General features: G+C 40.0%; 1 protein-coding gene across 5 annotated transcripts in view; it reads left to right on the top strand.

The window, feature by feature from the left end:
• FLRT2 (fibronectin leucine rich transmembrane protein 2) overlaps positions 1-26,134 on the top strand; it is a 96,759-nt gene that overhangs the window by 15,768 nt on the left and 54,857 nt on the right. Inside the window, exon 1 of one of the 5 annotated variants that reach the window (XM_067027938.1) lies at positions 11,416-11,470. The exons of the other annotated variants lie outside the window; for them this stretch is intronic. The gene's annotated coding sequence lies outside the window, so the exon portion shown is untranslated. Of the gene's footprint in view, positions 1-11,415; positions 11,471-26,134 lie in introns of those variants that run through there. 5 annotated transcript variants of the gene reach the window in all.

Here is a 26,134-nt window from a genome sequence, read left to right as displayed (position 1 = left end):
AATATTCACAAAAACCCTGTATAAGAGGTTCTGTTTAGAAATACTGCTAATAACCCCAGTTTACACACAGGGAAACTGAAGTAGAGCAAATTGCGTCAGGTTGCTTATCTTATTTTGTAACTGCAGTTAATTAGTTTTATAGGATAGGTGAGCACTGGGTAATTTCCAAAATTCACTCTAAATTTATTTTTCCGTGCCTTAAAGTCAAATTCCGGGGTGATCGTTCACTGTCCACTAGGCAGCATGTGGTCCAGCTTTCCATATTTGACTTTTTAATAGATAACTGTCTAAGAAGTAATTATTTGCTCTTTGCCATTTTTGAGTGAAAGCAGTTCTTGGGTCTGTCCATGCATTTCTATAAAATGGGAAGAGAGAAGAGTCATTAATTAGAAAATAAAGTGTGACAACTTCTAGCATGTTTTCAGTACTAATCAAAGTCTGTGGTAAGTACCTAGTGATTAAGGAGTTGGTTATCGGAGAGCAGACTCTCCATTTCTTGTCTTTACCCTTTCACCAGCACTACTAATAAATAATTAGATGGACTGATTTGAGATGCACCTCTTTTTCCCTGTGGAGGTGATAATGGACAATGGAATGGCCAAAGGGCAGATAATAACATAGAGCGAGAGGTTTCTGAGAGAGCCTGGAAATGACTGACAATTGACTGTACTATGAACAGATCAGATTCTCTCCTTTTCTAAATCTATGTGATTGCTCAGGTGGTAGACCCTGTTGGGTGAAAAAATGACCCAACGATGGTCTGGGAAAGGCTGTTGCATGTTGACAATTTGAACATAAGCCCAGTGCTTACAAGTCGTCACCCAGTTGAATTTGATTTTTGACCATCCCTCTTTTTTCACCCTTTCTGCTGATGCCCTCATCTCTGCACGTATTCTCGTTGCATTTTATGAATTTGCAATTATTTGTCCTTCCTAGTTCTGTATAAATATTCTTAATTCTGTCTAAATTAAGTGATCCATTGCTTAATTCTTTCATTTCCCTGTAGGCAGCTAGACCATGGCTGCTGTTGTTTCTATGTTCTTTTGTCACCACATGCCCATCATCTGTCATGAGACTTCTGTGGATGGGGTGGCATAAGACGATTTCTGAGTTGGGTCAGTTTGGACAGACTCGTGGATGGGGCGGTGTATGAAAGCATGCTCTGCCCACGTGTGGTAGCCGTTTGATAAGCGGCTCCCCGGCTCCAGGGCCACGTGCAAACACCAGCTCTGTTGGCCCTCCGGTGAATTCTGTGTTATTTCTGTCTATGCAGAAATTTTACCTAACGCTTTGTGTCCACTCTCTGTGAGCTCATTTAAGGTGAAGGCCTTGCCCAACAAATGTTTGAGGAGCCAAATGGAACCAAAGCATTTGCTCTCTGCAGTCTGCAGCTGAGAAGTAATCAGGCCACGTGGAAGAAACTGAAACATACCAGTGTCAGTCTTGCTGGAAATGGCTGCCTGGTCTCTTTGGACCATGTGCAGACCTGTAAAGGATCAGCCTGCTATCAGGGTCACTCTTCCCTCTCCACTCGGAGTGGTGAACTCACTTGGATTTTGTTGAAATTCAATGTCGGTATGTCATTTTAAACAAAGTCTCACTCTGTTTAATTCATATGTCTTTATTAAACAAGATCCGCTGTCTAGAACCACTGCTTTGAGTCACCTTTGATTACTCCCTTTCTCGCACTTTCAACTGTTCTGTCACTAGTTTTATGCATCTTTCAACAATTCTGTCCTTCTTGCCCTTTCGCTTTGGCTGCATTGCAGGTAAACCCAGGTATTCTTTCCTCCCCTGACTTGCACACCACAGCTGCTCTTCCTCATTTTCAGGCGGATGCTACTGCTTTCCATTATTCACAGGGTCAAGTCTGAACTTTTAAGCCTGACACTCAAGGCCATTCTTTCCGTGGCTTTCCTTCATCTTCCCAAAGAAAGTTAGTCTTCTCTTCTGAACTAAATGTAGGGTGAGCCCTCACTTTTGTCTTTATAATAGTCTCATTGTGGTGTAAAATTTTACCTGGCGCTTTGTGTCCACTGTCTGTGAGCTCCTTTAGGGAGAAGGCCATGCCCAGTAAATGTTTGAGGAGCTCCAATGAACTCAGGTATCTGACTCCAACCTACCTCTGAAACTTATAGCACAAGTCTCTATCTCCATCAACATATACTCCTTCCCATCATTTTCAATACTGAGCAAATTAATATTAACAGAAGTTTGCAGAAATAACTCATGCATTTGAATTTCAAAGTTATCTAATAGAAGCTTCCCTTGTTCCCTCTGTGGAACACTTTGTCAAAGCAGTGCACTCTTGCTTTGAAAACAGGAAGGTAGAACATTCCAACAGCACCATGAACCCTCTGTTTATATTTGTAAAATCTGTAGTCTTTCCAGACCTCTAAGCAAGAGCAAATAGAAATAATGAGTCATTAGACTTGATTATGTTGAGCTGGATTCTTATAACTGAGGCTGGATAGCCAAAATTAGTGGTGTGATGGTTTATACTGAAAGAGATGCTTGCAATATTGCAGAACCACAGAGTGCAGCTTGCTGGAATCTTTGAAGACATCTGGATGTTTTGAAAAATGCAACGATCACATGCTTTTTATTATCTCCATAATTGTATTCTTTCAAAAAGGGACCTGCATAACGACAGAGAGGGTGGGTGTAGTGGGAAGGCCATGGAGTTTGCATTCACATGGATGGCTTTGAATCTGGTTCTGCCGCAACCAGCTAGGGTAACTTGAGCATGTTTCTTTGTCTTGGGTCTACTTCCTCCATTTGTAAATGGAGGAAAAATAATATGCATCTCACAGAATCACTGTGACAAATAGATTAGGTGATGCCTGACACACATCAAGTACTGGTAAGCCTTAGCTCTCCTTCCTTTTGCGCTCCAGCTTGGAATAATATGAGTGCTGTGGTTTATAAATGGCTATTTTTCTCCTACATTGATAAGGCAGTTCTGTAATACTATGTCACTGTTTCCCTAAAGGATCTCTCTGTGGGGCAACACTGCCTCTTGCCCAATTTCTCCATAACAGTATTTATGTCTGGGGTCCAGAAGAAGAAATGATATCTTAGAAATAGTTATCACTCTGTCTCAATTAGGACACTCACTGTTGAAGAACTCTTAAACTTTGCTTCTGGGAAAAAAAGAAATCTCTCCAGCAGTCTTATCGCCTCAAAAACAGTGGGTATCATGGATTATTAGAAAGGAATTACTCAAAGAGAGTGCTCTTAAAAACAACTGCCCGCCAAGGAGTCTGGCTTATCAACAGGCAAAAAAAGAATTTTTCTACTAAATTTTACCTTGTCACTATAAACATGAAAATGGCAACACTCATAATATATTCTGTGGGGATGATGCAGTGAGTGTTTCCACTAGGTGAAATTCTCAAGTAAGAGCTTCTAAGAATGAACATTAACTCTTCAAGAACCCTAGGGAATGTCTATTAGGAAACAAGTAAACAGCAAAATGAAAGCTATTACAAAGAGGGAAGCAAAACAGGCAAATCTAGTAAATAATTTTATTGTGGACCACATTGTGGAAAATATGATGGGATGTGAGGCACATTTCGTTTAGCATGAATGACCATTGTGATTATAATTGGCTAATGAATATGTTTTCTTTTTCAGCATAATATTAGTGTCATCCAGTTATGAAGGTGTTTTTCATATCAAAACCCCACAGCCATGAGAAATTATATTCGTAGACTTATTTTCTGCTAAAAAGTCAATGTTGTTTCAGCTTCACTTAGATTTCAGTTTAAAGGCTTGTCTGCAGTCTGAAAACACATGTTAGCAGATAAAGAAGGATCTATACCACATGACTTTTTTTTTTTTTTTACCCTTAAAAACCAATATTAGAGCTTATCCTTGATTGTGTTTTTCTTTGTGTGGAAATCTTGGTCTTCTTGTATCAAATACTTTGGAAGTTTGGAAGGGATCTCATGGGAGAATTGTAGTATTTCCTTCATTAGCGATTTTTCAAATAACATGAATAATTATCCTGGTGGTTTAGCTTAAATTTGGTCTCCGATGACAGGCGTGCAAGCAAGCTGGCTTGTCACTGCCCACTCTCGTATCATGATTCTTTATTTCTAGATCATTAATGGGATTTCTATGAAAATATGTAGCAACTAGATTCCTGAAGAAATGAGTATTCAGATGATTATTTGTCCTTAAGTGACGGAGAGACTTGTAAATAATGGAATGTCGAGAGAAATCTCTAATTTCATTTAATGGTAGCTTGGCTGTGATTGTGACTCCACCTTTTTACCAGAACTCCTAACAAGAAGATGAAAGGATTGCAACTTCAAGTCCCATATTTCTTTTGCTCTTCAAGGTTTAGAGCACGTTGCTGATGGAGGAGTGCTAGCTGGTATCTGTGAAATGTGCTGAACAGGACCATTAGGCCGTAATTGAAGTGATATAAGGAGCGGGATTGTTTGGAAAAATTAGGAAATGGAGGTAGACTGGAAGCTTAAGAGGAGCACGGACATGCCGCTGGTAGAGATAACCATCTAGAATCTCCTTTTCTGCCTACAGTAGCTCTTAGCCTTCTCCAATGGAGAGTAATTGAGAATTCATTAAAAAATGCAGTGTTTGCTTTTTTTTCATATCACTCTATGATTTAACTCTCTAGAGCCCGAGTGATAGCAATAGGTGCTCCCATGTCACCTCTGCTTGTCCTGTTTAACGGAGGGGTTGGGATGACCTTGTGGTCATCGGCACATGCAAACATGACTCCAGGTAGAGGGAATGTCAAGGACAGCATGGTTGTTCAGTGTTAGTATTAGGTGGGCCTGAGTTTGAATACCAGCTCCGTTACTACCTAACTATGACACTTTGGGCAAATTATAAATTTTTTCTCAACCTCTTGTATAAAATGAAGACATTAATATTTTATAGAGTTCTTATAAAGATGAAGTGAAATAAGCTATGCAAAATATTATGCCTAGTAGGATCTTAGCATATTGTTAGTTTTCAGTGTGTTTGGCTAATTACCACTGTATCTTAAGTTCTTGAATGAATGGGTGGATGAGTGCCATGCATGGATGGATTTCTATGTATGTTCTGCCTTGAAATCCCTAAAAGATTCATTTTATTTAGGATTGCAGTGGACCCTAATGGAATAACTAAAGATTTGATTTAATTATTTCTGGAGAGAAAGCAGGGCATGAAATGGAAACACGAAGATGGGAACTGTGTTTTGTAATCCTTTCCATTTTTGTAATTCCTATTTCTTTTATTTCTTAAAGCTTTCAGTTTGGTTATATCATTTTACTTTCCTATCTCCTGTAGTAGGTGGGGTGTGTACAATTATCACTATCTCAGAGATTCCCAGAGAGGAAGATGAAATGGGGAAGGGTCATGTCCATTTCTGTTTTGTATAGCTATGTACCAAATAGTCATCTTATCAACAATTGGTGCCATGAGCTGGACTGGACAAGCAGTGTGAGATCATCAAAAGATCAATAGGGGGCTTCCCTGGTGGCGCAGTGGTTGAGAATCCGCCTGCCGATGCAGGAGACACGGGTTCGTGCCCTGGTCCGGGAAGATCCCACATGCCGTGGAGCAACTAAGCCCGTGAGCCATGGCCGCTAGGCCTGCGCGTCCAAAAGATCAATAGGCTAGTGGCCAGATGGTCTGAATTCTAGTTTTTGTGCTGTCTCTAAAAAAATCTTTGATTTCTGTCAAATTTCTCAACTGTCTTGAGCCTCAGTTCCTTCATTTGTTTAAGACTGGACAGTTCCAGTAATTCTTTAATTCTCAGAATCTAGGGAGCCAGCATTAGTGGTTAGAAGCTAGGCTCTGCTTAGGCTTGTAGCTGCCTTCACTACTTCACAGCTCTGGCACCCTGGCAAGGTACTTAATCTCTATGAGCCTCACCTTTCTCATCTGTGCAGTGGGGACAGCAAAATTAAAACCTCCTTTAAAAAGTTGCCATGAGAATAAAAAACAAGGTCCTACTGTATAGCACAGGGAACAATATTCAATATCCCATGAGAAACCATAATGGAAAAGAATATGAAAAAGGATGTATGTATAACTGAATCACTTAGCTGCACAGCAGAAATCAGCAGAACATTGTAAATCAACTATATTTCAATAAAATAAATTTTAAAAAAAGAAAAAAAAAACCCAAACCCAAAAATAAACCAAAGAAAAATCATGTTAATAAAAAAATAAAAATAAATATATAAGTAATCGAAATAAATGTGAGTAGATTTAATTCACACATTAGTTAGAGATTCTCAGATTTGATAAAGGAAATAAATGGGTATTATGCTATTTATAAGAGACATCTCACCCCTATTAAAAAACTATACCTGAAGTTCTAAAATAAAAGAGGATTATACCACACAAAGAGAAATTAAACAAAGCAAACAAATAAACAACAAAAACTCCACCATCAACAACAACAGTAAAACAGAAAGATGCCAAAGAAATTGATAAAGCAGTAGCAATAACCAATAACTAAAAAACAAACTAAACACTTAAGAATTATAGCAAGGAAAATATAAATCATGTATAATGAGGAAAATATAAATCATGTATAATGCCAAATACTGGTAATGATCATCACTATTATTATTTCCATATGTTTTTCCAAATTTGGAATTCTATTAAATATGTTTTTATTTTTAAAAAAAACAGTTGCCATAAGGATTAAATGCATGCCAAGCATTTAGCATAGTATCCAGTGCAGTTATGTGCTCAATAAATATTAACAAGTCTTCTAACATGGCTTATTCCAAAAAAGGTAAGGCAAGCATCACTGATGTTTTGGAAAAGAAATAGACATTAATGTGTCCCTGTATTACTGACCCAACAGCCCAAGTCATGCCCTTCAAAGCTACCAAGGGCAGATGATCACAGAAGAACATCCCGCAGGCCTCTTCCGTGAGAGGTGTGGTCCCTCTCGTTCCCTCTAGGAGCTCAGCCAGTGTTTCATGAAGATACTGTTGATGATTCTGCCACAGCGTGGGATTTCCTGGTGTAGACAGGTAAGACACGGAGACCTTTCAGTTTATGGAACGATTTAGAAGGCTGATCGTGAAACCTTTGATGTGAAGAAATGATTCCAGAAATCCTTCCAAGAGACCTGCACTGCTGTAACTAATGAGTCTTGTTGCTCATGTATCTGATGCTTCTGCCCCTGCATTATTTCTCTGAAAAATTTACCAGCCTAACCTTGTCTAGTTTTAGAAGGCCGTGGAGGAATGGCATTTCTGGATGCAGTGCTCAGGCTAGGACTCTCACATTACATTTTAACTAGGGGATTTTTTGTAAATTAAATACTTTCAGACACAATAGATAGTGAATAAGGCAGGGGTCACTGAGAGATCAGCCACCTTCCACCTGTTAGTTCTTTTCTTTTGATTCAGGTAAGATTTTACAGGTATCTGCGTTGGTCTTTGTTATGAAATGCACACCTGTTCTCCTTTGCAGCATTGAGACAGCAAAAGGGTGCGGTGGATATTTTGCGGTGATAAAGGTTTACTGGCCACAAAACATAAAATCAGGATGAGATGTAATGATACAGTCTTCTTAAGGATGCAAACAGGGTACTTTGTAGTGGCCGACTTTTTTTTTTTAAAATAAATTTATTTTATTTATTTATTTATTTTTGGCTGTGTTGGGTCTCTGTTTCTGTGCGAGAGCTTTCTCTAGTTGAGGAGAGCAGGGGCCACTCTTCATCGCGGTGCGCGGGCCTCTCACTGTTGCGGCCTCTCTTGTTGCGGAGCACAGGCTCCAAGATGCGCAGGCTCAGTAGTTGTGGCTCACAGGCCTAGTTGCTCTGCGGCATGCGGGGATCCCCCAAGACCAGGGCTCGAACCCATGTCCCCAGCATTGGCAGGCAGATTCTCAACCACTGCACCACCAGGGAAGCCCCTAGTGGCCGAATTTTAAACACTTGCCCCTAATGATCCATTTGCTTTCTCTTCCTCTCCCTCAGTGGGCTCTGCCACTGGGACCATCTAAGGGTCCTTTCACCTTGTTGAACCCCTTGGGATGATGGCTGTCTGGATTACACTTTTATCCTCAGATTCCAGCACAGATCAGTGATATAGTAGGGTTTCAACGAATATTTGTGGTGGAAAGGAGTGAGAGAAGGGAGGGGGAAAGAAGGAAAGATTGAGGGAGAAGGTAAAAAGAAAGATGATTTCAGGGCTTCGCTGGTGGTCCAGTGGTTAAAAATCCACCTTCCAGTACAGGGGATGCAGGTTTGATCCCTGGTCGGGGAACTAAGGTCCCACATGCCGTGGGGCAACTAAGCCCGCATGCCACGACTACTGAGCCCCTGCACTCTAGAGCCTGCGCGCCACAACTAGAGAGAAGCCCACGTGCCGCAACAAAGAGCCCATTCATCGTAACAAAATGTCCCGCATGCCTCAACGAAGATCCTGCATGCTGCAACCGAGACCGGACGCATCCTAATTAATTAAATAATTAATTAATTTTTAAAAGAGAAAGATGATCTCATGTTACCTCCATAGATGAGTATAAGTTTTGGTTGTGGTTCTGCATTGTAATTTTGGAAAAGGATAGAGCCTTTCTGCCCTACTGAAGACACGGCATAACAGAGGACCTTTGGAGTGCATTAAAACACAGCTCTGCCTATGTGCTTGACACAGTTATCCAAAAAACAGCATAGATTCAGTTTTATATTCATCAGCTTATAAGGTAGGGCAGATCTTTTCAAATGTGATTTTGAGGCTTTCAACTGAAAGGAAAATCTCATCAGTAACAGAAAGCCAAGCCTCCCTTCTTGTTTTCATTCTCATGTAGAAGAAAGGGGGAAACATTTAATTTTTTTTCTTTTTCAAAAAGCTGAACTTATTAGAGGGTTTCATTACTCTCTGCAAGACACCACAGGGCTTCCCTGGTGGCCCAGTGGTTGAGAGTCCGCCTGCCGATGCAGGGGACACGGGTTCGTGCCCCGGTCCGGGAAGATCCCACATGCCGCGGAGCTGCTGGGCCCGTGAGCCATGGCCGCTGAGCCTGCGCGTCCGGAGCCTGTGCTCGGCAACGGGAGAGGCCACAACAGTGAGAGGCCCGCGTACCGCAAAAAAAAAAAAAAAAAAGACACCACATATTTTTAGGTAAAAAAAGATTCATGATTGAGCCAGCGATCAACAAGTACTTATTGAAGTCCCAAATAGCAGAAAGTTCTAAGTGCTAGTTTAGTGTACTTCCTGCAGGATTTAATAAACTGTCATCTTGCAAAAAAGACATTGTAGAAGATAAACATTTGTCAGTGAGCGATCACAGGGTGCGGACGCCTTTCCTGCAGAGTGGAAGTATTATGTGCTTCATTTCCTGATATATTAGTGTACCTAAGAAATACAGTCCAGGATGTACTACATTTTCATTTTTTTTTCAAAGCTTGCCAGTGGCGTACAGATGCCTCTGAGGTTTTATCAGACCACGTCTGTGTGGTTTGAATATCTATTTTGATTCCTCCAACCCTTTTCCTTAACTGAATCCTGACGTCCTAGTTAGAGCTGACAATGAATTCAACTCACCTAATTGGGCTGAGACTCTTTCCCTCTTAAAATTGTGATATTTCTACTTGATCCATTATTTGTAAAATTTAATTCACTAACTTTGACCAGACAATTAGGATTGTGAATATGAGTGTGGTGTTTAACTTGGCTGAGGAATGGTTATGTTTGCCATTCCTTTCTGAATTTAAAAATAGAGAAGTGCTGCTATGAATTTCAGTCGGCTCGGCCCAGTTAAGAGAACAATTCTACGTCACTACTGGATGCCTGCTAAGGTCTGATTCTGAGGTCCTTTTTCCCTGAAGGTGGTTTGTTGTCCTGCAGTCAGAGGTGGTGCTTGGTACCACATCAGCTTCCCACACCCTCACCCACTGGGTATAGATCACACCTGCAGAACACACTGATGTGGATTAAAGACCTATAACATCATCTAATAATGCCTTTCTAATGGAGACAGGCATCATTCTGGTAATGCAATTGTGGTCCTTAGAGACCACTTGGTATGCTAGTTTACTCTGTGTAAAAGCTATCTTTATTGAAAGGGAAGGAGAGAAAATCTAAGAGTGACGAGGTACTGAAGTCTTTTCACATCAGATTTCACAGTGGATTCAGATCTTGAGCTAAGGGGCCAAAGGAGGTTAGCAGCCCTAATAATCTTGCTGTACCTTCAGAAATGAACTAGTTAGTTTGTCAGAGTATGCCTAAATTCCCATGAGATGCTACAGGTCAGCAACATAGCTATTTCTTCCCGATCTAAAATCTTAAAATGAATCTGGTAAGGAGAGAAGAAAATGGGAAGAACTCCAACTATTAAAAATTAGAAAAGTGATGACTAAAAACACTTTTAAAAATTAGCAGGAGAAAGGGACTTCCCTGCTGGCACAGTGGTTAATAATCCACCTGCCAATGCAGCAGACATGGTTCGAGCCCTGGTCCGGGAAGATACCACATGCCGCAGAGCAACTAAGCCCATGAGCCACAACTACTGAGCCTGCGCTCTAGAGCCCGAGATCCACAACTACTGATCCCATGTGCTGCAACTACTGAAGCCCATGCACCTAGAGCCTGTGCTCCGCAACAAAGAGAAGCCAGCGCAATGAGAAGCTTGCACACCGCAACGGAGAGTAGCCCCCACTGGCCGCAACTAGAGAAAAGCCTGCGTGCAGCAACGAAGACCCAACACGGCCAAAAATAAATAAATAAATGAATAAATACATAAATAAATTAAAAAATAATTAGCAGAAGAAATAAGCATAAAGAAGTATGCATGTTTCTATTTTCTAGCAGTGAGATAATACAATATAGATAGAAGGCACATAATTAAGAAATTCACTATTAAGTTGATAAATTCAGTCTTGTGAATATAGAAGATTTGTACTTTTGTAAGACTGTCTGGAATATACGGTGATTCTCTTAAAATTAAAGCAGTAATAAGCAGTGCTGTCTGGACGTTCATAATTTTTTTAAAGTTTCATATCCTAGAGACAACTATATGGATTTCATCTGCAGTATTCGCCATTCTAAAAGAATGCCCACTGGGTTGGTTGAAAATTAGGTGTACATGGGTGTGTGCAGGGCACACTAATTTTATTGGTAAGAGCTTAATTTCAGATATTTAACCTACCTCTTGACAAGCTCTAGCCTACATCCCAAATACCCTGCTTTCTTTCCCTAAATTCACCTACAGGTAGTGCTCTATTAATTTTAAAAAGTTAGTGATAAAATTCTGTTGCTAAAAATACTGTAGCTTTAAAAATGGAATCATAGCCTGAGCTTGGTCTGAGGACCACACATGTCCCTTGGAGAAAATCCATTTTCGACCCAGCAAGTTGCGTATGTTCTATACTGCAGGGGCGCGTCAAGGCTTAGAGGCAGTTGTAGGAAATGATTAAGCTAGCGCTGGAGGCAGGCTCCGTAGGGCTCAGATCCCTCCTCGTCATTATACTTGGTTGCCTTAGGTAAGTTACTTGTCTCTCTGGGCCTTAGTTTTCTCAACTAGAGCATGGAGATAATGTCTACCGCGTCAAGGTGTTGGGAGGATTAAATGAATTAATACTGTGTGCTCGGAACAGTACCTGGCATGTAGTACATGCATATTAAAGTAATAACTATGACTATTATAAATAACGCCTTACTAGCACAATTTCTCTACCTTTTATAATTGATCTAGTAAAAGACTTTGTGAACTCTTCCTGTTTTCTAAGTGATAAACCTCTTCGAAAAACACAGACCCTCTTACTTGATGGGAGGCTTAAATTCATAACTAATTTAGAGTGTTCTTTTTTAAAGCATTTTTATGAGGTACCTCTGTTACTAGTTTGCTGAGTCTTTGAGAACAAGGTTCATATCATATTTATCTTAAAATACCTCCACAGCTCCTAACTGAATATTGAATGAAGTGATGAATAAATTTGCTTAAATGATTTCTTCCTTAAGTTTACCGCATTATGACTATGAGGTATTATTAGTAGGGTACCTAGATTTTCAAAAAGGAGATGGGCTAGTTAACATCCCTACACAAACCCAGAAAGTATAAAAATAAAAACAAAACATAAAAGACACTTCTAGAACGAACTTGTGTATTAACACAAGCTCATATTAGAAGGAAAATGGTGATTATAGAAATAGTGAACCTGGAATCCTTCTTAGGAAATAAAGCACAGGATGGAATTTTGTAGACAGTATCTCTTACTGTGTTCTAAGTACGGACCATAAGACTAATGAAGCCTCCGTGTAGTCTGTTTTGCTCTTGGAACGTGTATGTCCTCTGCGTGTGTGTGTATGTTTTCAGTTGGGTTATGAGTTTGTCATTTTGTAAGCAGAGCACGAGGCTAGGGGCTCTCCTTTGCCCCCAGAGTTATAGTCAGGTCTTTCAGGGAATTGGTGTGTTCACCCTAAAACATATGTCCTTGCTTCAAAAATTAATTTAAAAAGTAAGTAAATGAGAACAAACAGAGAAAACGAGCTGGGTGGGTGGAGGGAAGGGATTGGAGTCATGGGAATGGGCAGGTGCTTAGCTGATTTAAAATGAGAAGTAAAGCAACGGCCGACGTTCCTGGATAAATGTCGATATGCATTATTAAGTGAAACAGTAGTAAAATATAGACTGTCAGAAGCATTTGTCTCCTAGAGACATGGGGAGAATTGAAATGCACTTTTGAAGGAGAAGTCTTTTTCAGTGCTTCTTCAATCATTTTCTGCTTGAAGCTTTAATTACAGTGCTTCTTGCTACCTAATGCTTTCAGTTTAAAATCACATCACAAAAGAGAGGGGAAGATGCAGTTGCTCGGATGAACAGCAGCTGTAGCATCAGTGTCAAGGTGGTTTATTCACCAGGGAGTTCCCGCTACACGATTCCCTTCCAGATCAACATTCTGTTTTTCAAATCCTTTTGCGTCATGCATATTGGTTAGCGTTTCTTTAGAGTGATCGCGAGATGCTGTTATTGCCAGAGCAGTTAATAACCTTTGGGTAATAAGGTAATCTGAAGTAAAGGAACTAGTTATTCCCATCACTTTCTCTGGATCTGGTAATGTGGGTGGCTAGTGGCTTCCTAACAGTTTAGTGTCCTCATCAAAGAAAACTGCATTTAAAATATATTTATGAGGCCAGATAAATACACGTAAAAGCACATGTATACACATAGATATGTACATGTGAATATGCATCCGCATATATAGACATATATAACTGTCGTAGTTCCTCCTGCTGAAGAATCTGTTATTCAGCTCAGCTGACACATACTTTTTTTTTTTTTTTTTAAATTTGCGGTACATGGGCCTCTCACTATTGTGGCGTCTCCCATTGCGGAGCACAGGCTCCGGACGCGCAGGCTCAGTGGCCATGGCTCACGGACCCAGCCGCTCCGCGGCATGTGGGATCTTCCTGGACCGGGGCACGAACCCGTGTCCCCTGCATCGGCAGGCGGACTCTCAACCACTGCGCCACCAGGGAAGCCCAACACATACTTTTTGAACATGTGCTCAGCCTAGCAGTACGGAGATGTGAGGACTCAGCCCCTGTCTCAAGCTGTTCACTGTCTGGTGGTAGATGGACAAGAGGGCAAGCTGGGGTGGGGGGATGTTCACAGAGGTCTGGAGGCAGAGTAGAAGTGGGGCTCATTTATCCTCTGGGGGTCTGGGAAGGCTCCACAAGGCAGTAACCTTTGAGCTGATCCTTGCTGAAGGAACAAGAATTAGCTAAGCAGATAAGCAGTGTGAGGTCTACCAGGCAAAGGAAGTAATCACTTTGGGGCTAAACCTACAGCAAAATGAATATGAGTTCTTTTGTTTCTAAATAGTTCAGCTGTCCTTTGAAAGGCACTACCTAGAGGAAAGGGAGCCCCGGAGCTGAACCATAGTTGCATATGGTAAAGATTATATGCACTATGTAATATATGTGTATACATACATGTATTTGTAATGTATGTACATATGAGTACATGCAACATAGATGTTGTTGTTTATAAAGTCTTTTTATGCTTTTGTTTTCTTTTTACCTCTTAGCAGCTCAACGAATTAGAGGAATAGGATCATTGTTTTTCAGGTAAGGAAAGGGAGGCTTACAGAAGTGCCGTCACATGCACAGGATCATGTGGCTCGGTTTCCCTCCAGAGATGTTCTTGGGACTCACCACTCTTCCCCAGGGCTGTGCTGTCCATTGCCATTAAGAGGTTAGATGTCAGGGTACAGGTTAGATCCCATGCCCTGGGCTTCCCCGGGCATCAGCAGCTTTTAGTGGCTTTCCTGTCTCCTTCACTCTCGCTTCATGTCAGATGGACAGGGCTTTTTATCTGTCTCAAGAAGCCCATAGGATTTGAGCAAAAATGTTGACTTTCTTGCATCTCTGCCAGAGTTTCTCCCTTCCCTCCCCAGAAATGTCAACAAATCTCTTCATGCTGCTTCCTCATTTCTGTTCTTCAAAGTGTTTCTGCCAGACAGACAGACCTTGTCTGTCCCAGCTCCGACTCTTCAGGGATGGGTAGGTTTATTTCTTTCTTTCTAAAGTTTTACTTGTCTACTGTATGTGGATCTGTACCCACCTGGGTGAAACAATTCTGTTTTTCCTCATTGTTATAGGTGAGACAGTGTGAACATACAATTACTTGAAACTAAGTCCAGAATCAGGAAGCACGAAGGAGAAAAACATCTTAACCTATCAGATTTAGAAATGATATCACACACACCAGAAACTGACTCCTAATAAAGACAGTCTTCACACATAAAATCCATGCTATGTGACAAGTAATTTGTAACAGCTAAAAAAAAAAGTGGTTCAGGGGAAGAAAATTGAAAGGTGCTAGGTGTAGTGTGATGAGTCTGCCTGCTCTTGGGTTCTGAGATAGATGCTTCTGAGAAATTTTAAAAAGTAAATGAAGAATGTTCTTTTCTCTCCTTTTTTTTTTTTTATACAATTAGATCTTTTTGACTACAAAAAAAAATGCAGAAGAGCAACTACTCTGCTACTTTAATTACTCTTCTAATTATAACGATAACCTTGTCACATTATCATAATTCCCCAAACAGAAAATGCAAGCTCCAAATCGCCCTGATATTTGGTCATTTTACCTTGTTAATAGCTCACTGTCAGTGCATGGAACACTAGATTTTTTTCCCCTCCTTAACTTTTCTGTTGCACACTGGATATTTCTTTGCCTCCGAAGCTGATATTACATTCTGTCTAACATGCTTCTACTCAACCACCCCCATTTCAGTGCAGCTTTTTCACATCTCCTCACTGTTTCAGAAGCCGTCTGCTGAGCAGTGTGTAATTCTCCCCTGGCTGTTGGGTAGTAATGGGAGCTGTATGTGTCTGGAGAGGGAAGCACACAGCCTGGGGTGAGAAAGTAGCTATTTATCAGGGTATCTCGCAATCTCGGTTTATGTTGCTGTAAAACGTTACCGTGCATATGTTCTGCGAAATTATATCCGCTAGAAATTTGTCAGCCATTGTCGACATACTGTAAGGAATAAGGGCCCGTTTTCTTCTAGTCAACGGAATTTTATTCTGCATATCTTTGCCCTCATTTTCAAAGAGACTGACTTACTGGGGATACTTTGCTTAATGGGGCCATCTGTTAGATTATGAATTGGGCAGGATGAGTGCTGGAAGTATACTAGAAGACTCACAGAACCCCGGCAGGTAGAAAACAAGGCATCCTAATACATGGCTTTTGCCTGCATGGAAATTCTCCTCCCATTATTACAGCAGGTGATATTGTTGACGCCAGTAAAATTGCAGAAAGGCTGCCTAATATACAGTGATAAAGTAGGAGTGAGATCACAGAGAATCACACCGGAAACCTTTCCAAATAGAATGGTAAATTTCCCTTATTTTAAAATGTATAATAACGAAGCCTTGAAAATCATTAGTTCTTTAAGACAGCCCCAAGCCTTGGGTAAAATTACAAAATTGTTTCGGTTGTGGCTCTTGTGGTCTTTGTATTTTGTTTCTGTTGTTTGGCTTTAGTGCCCCTACCAGGTCCAGAGGTCCCCATCCTCCCTTCTGTGGGACACTTCTGTCACCATGTTTCTTTTCTGTCCTCAAGCTCTCTTACCAATACAACTGGTCTCAAGATAAGTTGGAACTCATTGCCACTACAGTGAATATGACTGACACCAATGCTCAATGTTTGTTTTCTGAAATTATTTACATTTTATAACTATAAGTAAGGCCTTGGACTAAATGCAGATAGTTTCTGAAATGGAATGCTTAGAGCAGCTACTGAACAAATGGGGGAGAGCGTTCGTGGGAGGAAAGTCTTCATTTCCTTCTGAAAGTCACTGCACACCTGGTCAGCTTCTCGAGTCCATCTGATTCAGGTTTCCAAAGGGACACTTCATTTCACGTAGACATGGATATTTCTGAAATTCAAACCCAAAGTAATCAGAATGTAATGTAGACAATGTAAAGTTTTAATATTATTCCTGGATTCTCCATAGAGGATGTATGGCAGTTGGCCTCAAGAAGACCAAGTCTGAGTACAGTCTCTACCCGTTTTTTGGCTGTGAGGCAGGTTATTTGACTTTCTGGAAATACAGTCTCCTCCTCTGTAAACTGAGGTAATAATACCAACTCATGACCTTGTTCTGAGAATCAAATGAGATGATATAGATATCAGAGAGGGGGAGAGAGTAGATGGGTATATAATGTCAGCTACTTGAGGCCAGTTCCCAACTCTCAACCCTACTCCACTTTTTTTTTCTTTAATCAAAATGCAAGATCTCTAATTTACTTCATAATTGTCTTAAAGGTTGTGATGTTTATGGGCATCAATTATTTTCCTGTTCTTTAGGACATTCTTTAGGTAATGACAAGGCAACGACAGTTCAATAACTAGAAAGAATGCCATCACATGATTGCATCATGTTCTTCAAAATGAAATCTATTGAAAGTTGAACAGTATAAACAACAAGGAACATAATCGGTCAGAGTGACCCAGGGGAAATGGCCCAATGAAATTAAACAAAGGAAATTTTATACTGTGAGGAAAAAATCAATGGATTATAACAGAACCTGGTAAGAAGAGACAAAACTCTCGAGTCCCAGATACCCAGAGGTGATTGAGAAACTGTGTGAACTGGAACCTGGGCTTCTTGTTTTGCTTTTTGAAGGCTGTTTCCTCTGTGTTAAATATAAAGATAAATAATAAAGAAATGTATTTTTAACTTTGTTTTTTCTTAAGTAAAGTTAGATAGCTAGAAGCATCAATAGGACATCTAGTTCTTAAAAGAAACACATACCATTTTTTGAGAATTATGGTCTTCTGGACACTGTTGACTTAGTGTAACCATTACAGAAGTCTTATGAAATAAGAATTATTTCATAATTACAATCACACCCAAGTAATATCACAACAGTTAGGTCTGTCACCAGGGCCACACAACCAGAAAATGATGAGATTGGAATGGGACCAGCTCTATGTGACTCCAAAGTCTATGCTATTTAACAAATGCCAGATTCATTGAATGCTTCCCAAGGGTACTTCTTTTGTGACTGCCATCGTTCAGATTTTCTGTTACCTCCAAACCCCAGTACTTTATATGATCTTGGGAAAGAAAAACAAAAACAGAGAGAGTTGGACTTCTCTCTCCAAAAACATGAAATATTACATATTATTTCCTCCTACGTAGAGAATGTGTTTGATATTTGCATGTAACTTCATAGATGACAGTTCACTCTAAATCTCAATGAAGACATAGAGTGAAAAAGAAGACAACGTTGACACAGGTAGAAGTCCGAGCATGAAAAGGCCCTTAAAATAGGTACTCCTACATTTGATGATTGAATGGACAGCTGGACATCAGGGCATTGATCCCTTTCCTTCAATTGATCATAAGATGATGTTATCAAGGGAAGTATAGGGCAGGCAGGGGGGTTCACACTTCAGTGCACTGTTTTCAGGATTAGCATGGTGAAAAACCAAAGTGACACTCGGCCACCTGTTCTTCTCTGCCTGTATATGGAGAACGTTATAGGCAAATAACTTTTTTTTTCATGTCTCATGGATTGATTTGGCTGATGACTATGCATTGCTTGAGTTGGATGGATAGGTTTAGAAGATTTAGTGATTTTTTTTTTTTAACCCTTTGGTGAGGACCAATTTGGGAGTGTTAAAAGGGACACTGGTTTCCCTCATTTTAGTATAAATGGATGCAGGATAATCAAAAATTCAACAAACAAAAATTAACAACTGAGTCAGAAACATATTCAGGTAATTAAGAGCCTAAATCATTACATGTCCATTGTTCCAACCAAGACCGTTCGAAATGTATTCATGGAAGATCTATGTGAAGACATTTTGACTTTGGCAAAAAGGGCTGGTTTTCTGAGTGTTTCTTTAGACTCATAGATAGCATGAAAAAGTATTTGTAAGTAAGGTCCTGTAATATGAACCATTTTCTGTGTCTTTTGTAGGCATGGTTAACACTATTGCAGAAAAATGGTACTGTACCTATCATGATTGAAACAAATGATATGTAATTTAATGTAATAGTTCTTAAACTGTGCAGCTCTGCAAATCAACTTCTTCATCTATATGATGAGCATCCTAATAGTGCTGATCTCAAAGGTTTTTGTGGTGATCAATTGTGAGATCCTATCTAAAAGTGATTTGCAAGGTGAAGACTATTATTCATGTGTAAGTCCTAGTGGTGATTATTATTCTGCTTCTATGGGATAGTTCATACATTAAGACACATTTCATGTGGATTACCTTGTCCTGTCTTAAGTTTGTACAGTAATAATCATTTAGATTTATCTCCTTTTGTTTCACAAAATTGTTCTTATCATATTTCCTGTATAGCCATGAATTAGTTCTCAGCTGCATCCCTGGTCATACCAGAAGAAAACAATTTAATTTTATGATTCAATCAAGTCTTTGGGATTTTAAAATATTGCTTCCTCAATATAAAAGAGAATTCAAACTCCTGAATTGTTGGGTTCCAATGAATTTATATGATATTGAAAGGGAAATTTTGAATGTACACTGGTTGTTTCATAGTAAGAAGGAGGTAGGATATTTATCATATGATCTCTGGTTTCATCTTGTTTCTTTCTCACCATTTCTATGACAGAAGGAAAAGAGTTGTAGACTTATGAACTATACCGGTCTTAGGAACAGAATTTATAAGATATTTTATAGAACATTCAAGATGCAAAGCCACAGAAATCCTAAAGTCTTATTTTAAACTAGACCCATTTCTGTCATTTCCATTTCTTTCAGGAATCTTAAGAAAAAAGAAATGAAATACCCTACTTTAAAAACAGTTTTGTTTTTATCGGGATGAGGATAGTGAAATTCTTCCTGACCAAAATGGCATGCAGTCTGCAGTGTCATATATTGTTTCTGCATAAGAGAAGTGATATTAATATCACTTGTATTATTAATACAAGTGATATTAATATTACTTGTATTATTAAGTGATATTAATATTACTTTTATGGATGTATGGGGTCATAAAAATAGCTTTTGTCATAATGTCGCTTGTGTGCTATTACTTTTCTCTTAAGAAATCTGGCACATCCATTTTCAGTTAAAATGTGGATATGAGACAAGGGGATTTTGCAATTGGTTTAATGGGCTGGGTGTAAAAATAATGACTTTGATGGAGCTATTCGGAGTGTTATTACAGCATCTGGAACCCCAATAGTTTCTTAATCTGATTAATAGGAATATCACCATTGCTCCAGGACATGCATGGCTAGTGACCAAATTTATTTACTTTTAAAATTTTCAAAAGATTTCAGAATACAGAGAAAATAGAAGATGTATATGCTTGAGGCTCCTTGTGATCAGGTTATTGGTTTTAAAATACAGGTTGTTAGCTTTAAAAAAGGGTTACTATTTTGGGTTGTCATCCTTAAAGGACACTTGGAAATAGCATAAAAAGACTCCTACATTAAAAGAGCTGTTACAAGTCATGAGGGAAAATGTACTTGATGTGTAACACTGATGTACTCCTACCTATTGAATCCATGGGGCCTCGGGAAGGTTTAGAACCTGTAATGGAGTTTATTACAAAATGCCTACCGACAGGCCATTGTCTTAAGGGAGAAAAGCCATCGCTTTGTCAGTCCTCCAGGCAGAGACTTCACTGCTTTCAATAGAGGATGAATAAGCAAAACGAATCAACTTTTGTAAGATTCTCCCATACCCCCAGTCATTAGAATAAGAAAGATGGGTCTCTGCTTTCTGCCAGATCTAGGCCATGCTGACAGATAAACCAGTACAGGAAAATGACAAGTTTAGGGAAATTTGCAAATGCTACTGTGCCAGCAGTGGTTTTCTCATGAATTATCTGGATGACTCATACAATGGAGATTAGAAGACAAAGTTGGATGTACCTGGACAGAGATCCACTTTCCTGTTGGCACTTGCCCAATTCACTCCAGTCGAGGACTCCAAAGAGTGTACATGAGTCAACAAACAATAGTCTCCACATGTATTAAAGGGAAAAACATCAAAGTATTGTGGGCTTGAGTACACAGATGAGCCAGCCACTCACTCATGGGCCAGGGAAGAAGGTATTCACTGAATGAATAACACACATTATTACTACATTCAAGATCGAAGCTGGGGCAGTTCTTCAAGAATGAAATGGCTTTGTAAAGGAATCCAGAGGATCATTTTGATTTTTCAGCCCAGAAGATAACACTTGGTAAATTCTCAAGTCTAATCCTAAAAGAGCCATCCTCACCACTCCCATGATTGTGTGTGTATGTGTGTGTGTGTGTGTGTGTGTGTGTGTATGTGTGTGTGTAAGATGAGGATTTCTGCTGCTATTTTGGTGAAAGCATTTGGGAAAATGCTATATTCAGTATTGTTCAGTAGCTGATCCAAATATGTGTGGTATACTCTTCAGGGTTTATATTCCTGGCCTAGTTGCAGGGAGAAAAAATGTCATCTGGTGGCTGAAAAACAGTTTCAGTATTGCATCCTATCAAATCTTTGGCATGACTGAAAAGGAACAGACCTCTTCAGTGTATCAGCTTCCCAGAATGAAGCAAGCGTAAATATTTTTCGGTTTGGTCGTTTGTGAGTTAGTCATGATGAAAAAACAGTCCGTTTCTGCCAGATGAAGGGTAATACAGTGCAGAACTTTCAATAATATTAATATTTGTTTTGGGACTAGAAAGTAATGAAAATAGTTTCCACAGGTGACCAAAATTTCTCATGATTCAGCCAGTGTCGGTGAAAGTTGGAGGAAGGACACATCTATTGGAACGTATTTAAAATGAAAAATGTATTGATGCCTGGCTCAGTGGTAATCTTTTTCAGAGGAGCTAGAGGAGATGTGTGCAAACACATCCATCAGTTGGGAGGAGGATATTGGATTTGAGCTTTGCAGAAGTGCTTGCAACCAGCCCGGGTCAGCTGCCATGTTTGACACTTCCCCTCGGAACCCCATGGGCACCTAGGCAGTGTCTTGAACATCATGGTATTCCCATCATACCATGGTGCCTGCACATAATAGAAACTCCAAATGTCGTTTGGACCTCCTTCGACACACTTCCTCTGTTAGACCAGAGTGGAACTTTCTAGGAAGACATACACTGTGTATGTGTCATATGCATGTCTGCCCTATTGCCATACTATATGGATTAAGAGCTTGGATTCCAAAGCCAGACTCAACACCTGGGCTCGTACCTTGGCTTTGTCACTTATTTACCTAGGAGCTCGGGCAAGGTCTTTATCACTCTGCCTCAGTATCTTTCTCTGTATAATGCAGACAATCACAGCACCTACTCATAGGGTTGTTGTGAGAACTGAATGACTTAAAATCTGTAAAGCACTTAGAATGGGGTCTAGCATAGGACAAAGGACTTACGAGTAAATTTTGTTTTCCTGTAGAGATCAGGGGAACATTCAGCTCGGTTAAGTTCTACTACGGCATGGCTCCCATCAGGTGGGTTGCCGAAGACTTGCACAGTTCCTCTGTAGAGCAAGGACTCTTACTACTTATTTGGAGATTAGCCATCTCTATCTTCTTCATGGTGGGTTCTTTGAGAATTTGCCCCTTATCTTGTTTCATCAGGGGCCAAATAAAGACAAGGAAGTGAGAAGGCAGCAAACACTGTCTCTAGTTGCAGAACCTCGCTGACTTGGGGAGGGAGGGCTCTGGGAGAGGAGCGTAGGTCTTTGAGGCAGAAAACATGGTTTTTGTTCCAAGTCTGCCCTAGGCTGGTCACTCAGTTTCTTGCTGAAAGTAAAGAGTTTCTTTGCCCTGCTTGGACAATGGAAAGGGTTATTATAAGGAGGATGGAGGCTGAAATTAAAAGATGATTGGAAAACCTTAACAACCATGTGTGAGGGAGGCATTAGGACCGAAACAGTGGTCATTGCTAGGTGTATTTCCAACTGAATTTAATGTTCCTTTGTTATATAAATATAGATGGGGATTTCCCTTAAAAATGTACTCATGTTCAGGAAGCTTGGAGCAACTCTGAATCAGATGGCACAAAAGATGGTGATTGAGCTTCACATTTAGTTTACCTGTCATTTCTTTTGTCTCTTCTGTTTCCATGAACTTCCTCAGGGATCCAGTGTCCTGATCCTGCCCTCCCCTCCAATTAATGAGGACACTCACTGTGGAGCCCTACCTTGGAGCCCTCCTCCTATTCTTAGGCTCTTTACCTTTCTCCTTTTAGTTACTTGACCTTTTGAAATCCATTTTCATTGTCTGTAAAATGGAGAAGCCTAGAGGTTAATGGACATGGTATGTATGTCTAGCCCAGTACCTGGTATATATTAACCATTTCTCTCTGCTTCTCATTCTTTCCATCCCCTCTTATCCTAATGTCTTAAGGATTTGCAGGTCAGCCTTTATCTTAGAAATTCCAGCTCTGATACTAATTAATAAGTAAACCCTATATGATAAGTAGTAACATTGTGACAGTAATTTCTTAGCAACCGCAACCCTTCACGGAAAAAAAGGAATATATTCATGGTGGACCTTTTGGACGTTGTGACAAACTACTGAGGGCTCTGTGGGACTAAAGGAAGGCACTTTAGCCAGTAGAGGTGGTTATCATTTTGTTCTTGGCTACTGTTCTTGGTTTCCTCTAGAAAGAAAAGAGGAGCTGTGTCTTCCCAAAGCAGCTCTGTCATCACCCCACGTCCTTGACAGCTGAGCAGCTGTTGTTAAGGAGACCTGTGTCAATGCAGAGTTTTAGCCTAGGATGGAGAGAAGGGCAAAACTGAGCTCCTCTGGTTCCCTGAGTTGACCAGGAAATGGCACCAGGGGCAAGGAGGAGGGTGGAACCTAGTCCTCTGTGCTGGGCCTGTGGACCAGAGCAGCGCAAGAGCATCAGGAGGAAGAGATCATTTCCTACAGTGGACACCACCCTGGATGCATTTAACTTGGCCCTTCGAGATAAACCTTAGAGACAAGGAACCAGTAGGAACCAGGACAATTGTGAGTGCGCTACGGAGTTCTCATAAAATTCTGCAGACAGTCACACTAAGGAGTGTGTTTTAAGAATTTCAGATGAGGTTTATTTTGTCACTGGGCCCTTTGGTTACCAGTTTGTTATGGTTTTATCAGAGCTACTAAAAAATACATTTATCTTGATGAACACCAGTAAGACAATGGCAGGATACCCATCCTGTAATAATATTATTCAAGCTTTTTTTTTTTCTGTGCCTTTGGAAGGATTTTGCATTAGCGATAAAATCATCACAAGTGCTGCCATTACCAAGATGTTTTCTTATAAAACTTTTGACCAGTTCAATTTGGGGATCATGCTAATTAAATGTGACAGAGAGTCAGTCTTAGTGGTATTGATAGGATGTTGGTATGTCCATTTCATCTACTACCATATTCTTTAAACGGGCTTTCTCCAGATGGATATATCATTTTCAACCTTAGTAAAAAATCAGGGACAGAAAGTGACAAGCTTTCATACCACATAAGACTGTGTATCACCACCATCACCATTCTCTAGCTTCCAGTATTGACAGCCATCACACAGGAGAGTAGAGTGGTCATTTTTGTCCCAAATTATACCTTGGCTCCTTCAAAGATGTTCTCTTGTTTCAATGCCAAGTTTGTGTTGAATATTGGAGATGAAAGCCCTTGGTTTTCGTAGGTTTCAAATTCCAACTCCAGGTTAGAATCTATGTGAGGATATTGTAAATAACGGAGTAGATACATACAAAATTGAACATGTGATAACTGAACTCTTTTCATTTTAGGCATTAGGATTCATAGTTGTACTTTTTTACCTGAGCCTGACCACAGTATTGGAAGCAGCTAAATGAATTCACATTTAGAGTTTGTTTGTTTTTTTAAAACATTGCATAGATGTGCTCTAATTTATACAGTTACTGAAAGAGCAAAAAGTGAAGTGCATGGTTTTAAGGAATTCTTTATGCTTGTGTTTTCCCTTAAATTTTCATTATGTCCTTGAAAACAGCTCTGGTGTCTTAGTATGTTACATTATACTTATTTTCATTGTAGTCTGCCATGAATCAGGAGTTTAGATTTTAAAGCATTTGTTGCTTCCAGTGTTTGTAGGACTTCTCTCTTAAAGTATCTGTTTATGGCTCTCAGTGACACTGGCTTTGGGGAGTGTCAGGTGATTACAGTGTATCTTGGGTCCTGGTGACATCCTAAGGATTTGGAACCCAGGGCTTTTCTTCATCTGATTTGCTCAATGCTGAAGTTGTTTAAAATGGATATACTTTTATTTTTATCACGGGATGCTATCTGCTAAGGTTTTTCTCAGAAGTGTGCATGATTTTAAGAATCAACATGATGTTAGCTTAGGGTTGTCTATAATGTGTTTATATTTGGATCTGCTATAACATTTTTATATTCTAGAATTTCTTTTAAAATGGAAATTATCACTCTCTTATATATTAGTTTCAGAAACTTTAACAAACTATAAAGAACTTTGTGGGGTAAGGAGGATATTGAAATATTAGATGGCCAAATAGTACCTATTATGACATTTTAATTCAGTGGTCCATAGTTGGCAGTTTAAAAAGTTTAACCCAATGGATGGGGTAGTGGATGTGGCCATAAGAAAGGAGAAATGGTTTATCTAATCCCTGGGCTCTTCCCTTCCACTGACATGTGTAAAAGCTGTATCAAAGATTGATTCCAAAAATGAGAGTCAAAGGTAATCATTATTCATCTGGTGTTGAATATTTCCTTGACTTTCTTCCCATGGTGGAGTGGAAGGAATTGTAACAAGGTGGGCTGGAGGAGGCCACTGGAGCAGAGCCATAGAGGGACGGACTCTCCTTCTCTGACTCAGTGCACTTGAGGTTTGAAGAACATGGAGAGCACCTTCTTTCCTTATCAAGTGTCTCTTGATTTGGCTTGCAAAAGCTCTTAGTGGCTCTTGTCCCAAGGCAGCCATGTAAACCACGTGTCAAGAGACTATTGTTTTGCAGTCAGTGAAATTGTGTGTGTGTATGTGCGTGTGTTTGGAGTTGGGGGGGATGCTAATGCCAGTGTACTGGGACTTTATACAATCTACCATCAGTCTTATTTATGCAACCCCACATACTTTTGAGTGGAGCCTTGAGAATGATCACTGTTATTGTCTGACAGCTGTATAGTGGTGAGACAAACAATAAAATGTTGAGAACCACCGGCCTAAATAGCAATGGTCCAACTTTTGTGCCTGGCATTCAGTGCTGCAAACAGCATGGCTAATGTACTGTGTATCTCTAAGTCATCACTTAGCCCTGTGTTTTCTCATTTCTGTGACTTTCTTGTATCATAAATCTAGGATTTCCTCTTCTCTGCTTATCTAAATCCTACTCTTCTTTCAAGGCCAGTCTCAAGTGGCTTATCTTCCATGAAGAATTCCCAGACTGCTTTAATTCATGGCAATTCCCTTTTTCTCTGAGCTCATGGATGGTGTTATCAGTTATACCCCTTGTCTGACTGCTCATCAGTGATTCATCTACTGCCCTTTGTACTTTTATGTTGTCCTTTTGTTGTTATTCAACCGTCATTTTCATTGACTTCTCCAGCAGGTGTGTGTTATTTCCTCAGCCAAGACACGGGGGCAGGGCAATGTGTCTTACAATGTTTTGTATTATCAACATCAGTTAATCAGGTCCCACGTTCATGGCAGGGGTTGCTATTAAGCATATATTGGTACAT

The sequence above is a fragment of the Kogia breviceps genome, chromosome 3 (assembly GCF_026419965.1).
Source record: "Kogia breviceps isolate mKogBre1 chromosome 3, mKogBre1 haplotype 1, whole genome shotgun sequence".
In the NCBI taxonomy this organism is placed as follows: domain Eukaryota; kingdom Metazoa; phylum Chordata; class Mammalia; order Artiodactyla; family Physeteridae; genus Kogia; species Kogia breviceps.
The sequence above is the reverse complement of the archived record's forward strand: the minus strand, read 5'-3'. Positions and strand labels throughout refer to the sequence as shown.